This window comes from Selaginella moellendorffii, unplaced genomic scaffold (assembly GCF_000143415.4).
Source record: "Selaginella moellendorffii unplaced genomic scaffold, v1.0 SELMOscaffold_55, whole genome shotgun sequence".
In the NCBI taxonomy this organism is placed as follows: Eukaryota; Viridiplantae; Streptophyta; class Lycopodiopsida; order Selaginellales; family Selaginellaceae; genus Selaginella; species Selaginella moellendorffii.
This window is the reverse complement of record NW_003314316.1, coordinates 1,139,173-1,147,432: the sequence shown is the minus strand read 5'-3', so window position 1 is coordinate 1,147,432 and position 8,260 is coordinate 1,139,173.

The window sequence follows — 8,260 nt, the reverse complement described above, 5'->3', positions numbered from 1 at the left end:
CGTGTTCGTCAATATTGCCACTAGATCAAGGCCCACAGGCTTGACCGCTAAGTCCACTGGCCTTTGGGACTGCCTCACCGTGCGACTATGTCCTTGGTCACTGCACTAGAGGATTGCTCCTCTTCTTTCTCACCGTTTGGGACTATGGGACAACATTTCAGAACACCGTGGCCTTACGCGAGCCTCATGGGTACTCTCCCTGCCTTTCGCCTTTAGGTGCTCTAGCCATGGGCTTAGAGTGAGGTTCCATTGAGCCATGCCAGGTATCCAAGTAGGTAGTGCCACCCACACTTGGACTGGGAGCATCGGCCAGTCGATCTCCCGGGGGAATTAGAGCCGACTCTTGAACACTTCACCAAGCTACCCCGCTTGTCGGTCTGTGTTCACTCTAGTCTTGGACTTCCCAGTGGGCAGCTCATCACCCAACACTGGGTACAACCTTCCTGGGCCAAATTGGCCTTTCCTGGCCAAACTGGCTCCACTGCAGTCCTCCCCCCTACTATACTTTTGGAGCTCACCAAACCCCCCAGGGTCTGGGAGACGAATGCTTTGGGCTTTCACCCTCTCAGATTCGAACTTGGACTCGGACTCGGACTCGGACTCGGACTTGGGCTCGGGCTCGGTCTCAGCCTCGGCCTCAGTCTCAGTCTCGGTCCCGATCTCGGTTTCGGTCTTGGTCCCGATCTCGGTTTCGGTCTTGGTCCCGGTCTCGGTCTCGACTTCGGACTCCATCTCGGGTCCATCTCGGACTCCATCTTGGGCTCCATCTTGGGTCCATCTCGGACTCCATCTTGGGTCCATCTCGGACTCCATCTCAGACTCCATCTTGGGTCCATCTCAAACTCCATCTCGGGTCCATCTCGGACTCCATCTCGGACTCCATCTCAGACTCCATCTTGGGTCCATCTCGGATCCATCTTGGACTCCATCTCGGACTCTATCTTGGACTCCATCTCGGGTCCATCTCAGACTCCACTTCAGACTCCACTTTGGACCCCAACTCGGGTCCATCTCGGACACTTCCATATGTCATGTGTTGGTCCTTTTGGGTCCCTTTTTAGAGCCTCGCTTATTGCTCACTTCATGCTCATTCCTTGAGCACTTCATTGGGAGTTCCACTCCCACTCTCGACCTTTTCAAGTCGGAGCTTTTAGTCCAAACGTGTTACGCTCGTTTGGCTTTCGCTTTGGCCACTACCACATGGCACCCTTTCGGCTCCACTTTAGGGCCTGGGGATTTTGTGTCTCACACTTGTGTTGAATGTCGTCTTGGAGATACATGCATCATCCATTGCAATCTGATGATATCCATTCCTCAGATTAATCTTGGTAAGCATTCGTGCTTCATCCACATGTGGCATCAATATCTTATCTTTCACTGCTAGCTAGAGATATTTTTTTTCTTTTACTTCTAAAAGACAAGAAACATGCTATATAATTTTTGATCACCCATTGTGCAAGAGGAAAATATTACCAATTGCCCTAATAGATACTTAATCATAACTTTTAATATATTACAACTTAAGTAGGTTAGACCCAAGGCAACTATCACTTGTCATCTTAGTAGCTCCCAATAACTGTCATTTTGACATTTCAATGGCTCCTAATGGCTATCACCCCATACTAACAACTCTTAGTGGTTGTCACCTTGACATCCCAATAGCTCTTACCAATTGTCACTCTAACATCTCAGTGGCTCCTAAAAGCTGCTATTGTAGCACACTTAAATTTGGAGTCAAACTCCAAGCTCGTTACACTATGAAACGAGGGTCTGGTATGCACTCAATATCTTCTATGAGCACCAACTCTTTGTGTTCAAAATTTGTATGCAAAAAGGTATAAAACAGAGTTTGGCACAATTTTAGTATACTAGTGGTCTAACACAATTTAGCATACTAGTAGCCTAATACAAAGAGGAGGGTACTCTACCGATTAGAGCAATATAGAGCTTGGGCTTAAACCCAAATATTAAATATAGAATAAAGAGTGATATAGCTTAATGGATGCTAAATTAATGTTTCAAGTGGTCAACCATGCTTTCAACCACTATCCCTATTATACATTTGGAACACCATCCTCACCAACCCCCTTTAAGGAACACATATTTTGGGCTTTCACCCTAGTCCCAAGAGTTGGTTTTTTGAAACAAACTTGAAAACTTATTAAATATAAAATGGTACTAGTTGCAAATTAAGGCACAAGAACAACACTATTAAGCTCTATTTCGTTAAAGTGGGAATTATCATTATCCCACTTGTAAAATAAGGTTTCCAAACCTTTATATAGTATATAAATATAACAAAATTCAACTGCATTGAGGCACATGCCATTTTATTTTAAACAAGGAAATGTCTACTCAATCACTTCTCCTCCCCTTGCCACTGCTTCACCTCTCTCTTCTCCTTGTCATCGTCGTCCAATTTCTTTCCATCCTTTTAATATTGGCTCAGTTGCTCCGAGTCTAGGTGGAGCCCAAGTCCCCATTCAATCTTTACTTTCCCCTTATTAATAAAACAACTTCGTAGACTTCCAATAACATGCTGTAACACTTCTAGTATAATGCAAATCCTCTCAAAGAATTGTCTTTTAATATTAATACAATGGCATGGAACCCCATGCCATAATAAGTTACATTTTTAAATAAATACATGCCATCTCAGACTGTTATGTTTTGCCTCCAACGCCTATACAATAATCTTGGAATTTCATCACTCTCCACACTATCAGGATTTAAACCCAATAGTAATGCCATCTCTTCTCTAATACGTCCACGCTCATGTTCAGTGGTCGAAGAACCCATCCGGTTGAGCAGATTATGGAGATGCGGATAGTGCTTGGCTAGACAATATACATGCCATAAATGATGACTGGTGTCTATCCGATCAAATGGCTTCTGATATACCGTTCCATCTACCATTTGGTTGATTTCTGCAGCCACCTCCTGGACTAGCCGGTTCTCTATCACCATTGCTCCAAGCCGTTTTGCAAGGTCCCCCAGAACATATGGTTTCTTCTCCCTAGTTTCCATACTGCAAGAGATGGGGTGCACTGCATATGTGTGCGTGTTCGCTGCAGTTTTAATCGGCGAGTCATCGATGATGAGGATTTCACTTGACCTAGCAGTCCGGTTCATCACTACAGCCTCTAGCTTGACGAAGATGGGCTTGCTACCCCTCACATGGACCATAGTCAAGCAATCCTCCTGTGTTAGGAGAAAGTCAAATGGTAATATTACTCGCGTCTGATCGTGCATCATCTGTAGCAATGTTAATGCATTGTGGCGCATCATGGATGTCCAAACTCCCAATTGCAAATTGAACCCGGCCCTCTGTTTTAAGTGTCGCATGGTCATTATTAGATCCCGCAGTTTCTCCCGTGTGATTAATGTGAATCTGTCTCTTTTGACCAACTTGCGACCGCAGGCTTTGGAGGGTGCAGTGACATTCAAGGACGAGCCACGCTCATGGGAGAAACGGACACCGTTCAGATCAAAAACGATACAGTACCTTCGCCGTGACTCTGAAATGAAATGCGTTAGCATAAAAAATGGTACAAGTCAATTTTACCATCTACAATATTAGCGAATGGTGCTCCCGATGGTTGTTGAGAGGGTTTTGGTCGAGGAAATGTGAAGGGCGGAAATACTCTCCTCTGCAATGTGGGGTCAATCGCATCCGATGGCGTGTGGGCACATGCCATTTCAGCTGTAGACTCTGGTACAACTGGCTCAACAGTGGCATGGGGTGGTTCCGATGGCGTGTGATCACACGCCATTTCAGCTGGTGCCTCCGTTGGCAAAGTGGACATGACCGAACAGGCAGTAGGGGCGGTGTAGGGAGGTTCCAACGGCGCATAGTCAGACGATTGGGCACATGTTGAGTCCGTTGGAAATGAGGATACGACCGGCTCGGCGGCTGGGGCGGCCTCATGCGGGTCCAATGGCGCCTGGTCACCGTCAGTTGGATACGTGGACAAGATTGACTCAGTGGTATGGGCAGCATCAAGTGGAGCGTGGTCAGCTTGCTTGGCGTTGATATGGATAGTAGCCTCCACCAGCTCTGATGACTCTTGTAGGCAAGTAGAGTCCACTGGCGGATCCATATGCATGTCCAAATATCTCCCTTCGATTGAGATGGTATCCTCCCTACTGGCTACTAAAAACAAACTCATTAGCACATTGAATCGACTATACTGTATTTACCATCAACTACTATTGAGGAACTAGGACCGATATCACTTGGGCGCACTGCTGATTCTGAAGGATTGGACATACGTTTCGACCCTTGCTTGGCACTATCCTTCCTCGACACTAAAGGCTAGAGTTTGTATCTTAATTCAACTGAATAATCTCTACTTACCATTTGCTTTGCAACCTACATGGACAATGTTAGAAATGGTAAAAGGTTAGGAATGGATGTACTATTATTTACCTAATGGTTTGTCTTGTATGACCTTCCTCCGCTGCTCTTTGGCCACCTCAGGCTGGCCATCGTCATCATCATCGTCGTCGTCGTTATTGTGATCGTCACCATTGTGAGGACCATCCAAGTCCTCTTCGTCCTCCTCTTCTTCGTCCTCCTCTTCTTTGTCCTCCTCTTCGTCCTTCTGCTCTTCCTGCTCATTATCTTTCTCTGGCTCGTCATCCCCTTCCTGCATTTCTTCCATAGGCTGCTCAGGCTGGATGGCTTGTTCTTCCAGGACCATCTTGGGAAAATCATCTGGCCGAGTCTCCATCTCAAAATACAAGACATCCATAGCCTGTTTTAGTGCGTGACCTAGGACCGTATCCTCACCCGACTGTCTTAACATGGTTTCTGCACGTTCTTGCACCCTTCGAAGACGACGAGATGAGAAAAACGTGGCCCTGACTTGAAAAGCATCCCTCATCCATTGTACCTCTCCATTGAGATTGGGGAAGGGGAGTCTGCCATAGGAATCTGAGTCAGGAGGTGGTGACCGCGAGGCATTACCTATCATCTTTTCGTTGCCCTTCTTCCTTTTCGAATCAAACGCCTCTGATCCTGACGACTGTCCAATGTGCTTTCGCTTTTTATGACCACTGTCAGTTTGAGCTTGGCTGGTGCTTGCCTGTTTTGCCTTTGAAGAAGTGTCTCCTGCAAGGAATGGCATGAGACCACATGCTATTGCAAATATAATTTGTACCTCCTTTTTTCCTATTGCTTGTCTGTTTGTCCTTCTTCGACGCGCCACCAGTGTGTTTTTCAGTCCTCATGTCTGAATATTCACAATGATCTATAATCAAAATGGTGTGAGGCCTCACGTGACCTTACCTTGTGCAGGTTGTGAGCTCGGCCCAACATGGGTATCTTCAACAGTAGCTGTTAACGCTGTTTCAGCATCTGGGGGTGGCCACGCTCCTGCATACAGAGCTTGTGAGATAACATTTAAACTTAAAGTGCGTACTCACCAGGTTCGCAGAGAAGATACTATTTTTCTTTGGCAACTGTAATTATATGCTCCATTGAAGTCACCTCTTCAATGGAGTTTGTCACCGCAACACACGGGACACCCTTGAGTAGTGCGGCTCGAAAGAATAGTCCGCCGCAGTTGTACTCGACAACGCATTTGCCCTTGGAGTCGGAAGCAGGTGACCCACCCGCTATTGTGTTGAAGACCCAGCTGAGCATTTCCCATGCTGCACCTGGAGCTTTCTCTGGATTCGAAAGCTCCATAGCCGTCTTCAGTTCCTCAGGCACGGGTAAATTGACCTCCCTCAGATCAATTCGATTGGCCTTGTCGAACGAAGCTGGGAAGTCACTCCAGTCCCACTCTGCTGCAGGACCAATAACAAGGGTGAGTGTGAAGATGCAGACATTCGTCGGTATCTTCTTCTTAGCCATTATCCCATGGATCTCCTGCATCTCCTTGCCTTTCAACCGAGCCTTCACCTCGTTCAAGGCCTTCCAGAACTTGTGATAGGATTCGGAGTCGTAGATCATATAGTGGACTGAAGATTCCACCTCCGCAAGTCCCACCATTAAGTCAATGATGGAGCTGACTTCGTCTGCATGAGTGATCTCCTCGTTTGTGAAGTCCATCACACAAAAGATGTTCTTGACCTGCTCATCTCCGCGGGAAACGATGCTCCTCCACCTTTGTTAGGATCCTATCCCTTACACCCTAAGCCAACTAGCTAAAGGGGTGATCACTTGATTGTAGGGCCCTTTCTTTATCCTATTATCCTGACCTGGTGCCTAACAATCCTTCCCTCGTCAGGGAATGATCGTCCTCAATCATACTTAGGCCATCCTCCGGTCACCATGGTCCTTCTCTTAGGGTCTACCAAACCTTGGTTCTCCCTCTAGATTCACCATGTTGAATATTCCTTTAGAATATTTTTGCCCCACTCGTCAGCCACGAGAATCGAACTAGGCTCCGATACCATTGTTATGATCCTATCCCTTACACCCTAAGCCAACTAGCTAAAGGGGTGATCACTTGATTGTAGGGCCCTTTCTTTATCCTATTATCCTGACCTGGTGCCTAACAATAATGTTATGATCCGGCGCAAAAAGACAAAGATCTAGTTGCCCTAGACTATGCTACGCCACCTCTTGAGGTTCCTCACCACCCAACCACCCCCGAGCTACCTCAAAAGCTCCACTGCGCCGCCGCTCCACTGTGAGCCCTAGGGTAGGTTAAGTCCCTTACCCTAACATGCCTTAATATACCCTTGAGCCTCCCTTTGACCGACGTTGACCACGTAGTCAAAGCTGGCGCCTAACAATTCTTCCCCCCCAACAAAGTCCTTGTCCCAAGGACGAGTTGTACCGGTGATCACCCTTTCTGGGGAATCCTGCTCAAGCTCCTGGTCCATCTTCCACAGCCGTATACATCAAGGAGGCATTGGGCCCGTCACTCCGAGATAGTACACCTTTCAATTGGCTGACATAAAATACTGGATGAATTTTCACCCCAGCTGGCAGCCGCACCCGATAAGCCGCTTTACCAATGCGCTCCAGCACTTCATATGGACCAGCATATCGATGGGAAAGTTTATCACTCTTCCCTGTCCGTAAAGGCACTAAGGTGTTCCGCCGCTCACTTGACGAAAAGATCACTCGCACAAAGACGAGATCACCCACCTTATATTCCCGGAATTGGCGATGCTCATTAGCAAACTTCTCCGCTCTATCCTGAGCTGCTTGCAAATTCCGTTTGCATACCACCAGAATCTCATCAAGTTCTGTGGCCAGATCAGTTGCCTCGGAATCAAGCTTTTCTTGAACGTCCTTACTCAAATGCAATCCCAACTCCACCGCTGTTCGAGGATGCCTTCCAAACATCGCAAAGTAAGGACTTAGCTTGGTTCCACTGTGTTGGCTATTGTTGTAAGCAAATTGCACCAATGGAAGATATAGATCCCACTGTCCTTGCCTTTGACCAATGCTACAACGTAGCATATCCTCCACCACCTGATTGACACGCTCGGTTTGCCCATTCGTCTGAGGATGATCTCCACTCGAGAGTTTCAAAGTCACTTGCATAGCCTTTGCAAAGCTTTTCCAAAATCCACTAGTGAACTTTGAATCTCGATCACTAATGATGTCCTCCGGCAAACCAAAATCAGGAAAAACCCTCTCCAAGTAAACCGCAGCCAAGTCTGAGGCAGTGACAGTCTTCCGAAGAGCCAACAACCGCACATACTTCGTCAACCGATCCACTATGACCCATACTTGCTCCTTTTGCCTCTGTGTTCGTGGCAAACAAGTGATGAAGTCCATAGAGATACTACACCAACGGCTCTGAGGAATAGGTAAAGGTTGCAAAAGTCCCCCCGGCTTCTCCCGTGGCACCTTAACCCGCTGACAAAGCTCGCATGATTTACAATACTTGAGGATATCAGCCTTCATATTCCTCCAATAAAAGTTGCGCTTAATCAACTCATACGTCTTCTTCCCCCCAAAATGACCGGCCTCTGGACGATCATGATAGTGGAATAAAACTTGAGTAATTAACGCATCCACCCGTGGCAAATAGACACGGCCATTGTAGTAGAGAATCCCATCCACCAATGAGAAAGGAGCTTCCATCTGGTCTCGCAAAGAGGCCACCTCAGCATCCTGAGCCTGAGCATGCTCAACCAACTGCCCAAACTCGCTGACCACCTTACTCAAATGATGACAAAATCGTGTTCGTAACGTCATCACATGACGAACACGAGATAAAGCATCCGCCACCACATTTGATTTTCCCGGACGATGCTCAATAGGAAACTCCCCAAACTCCATGAGTTTGAC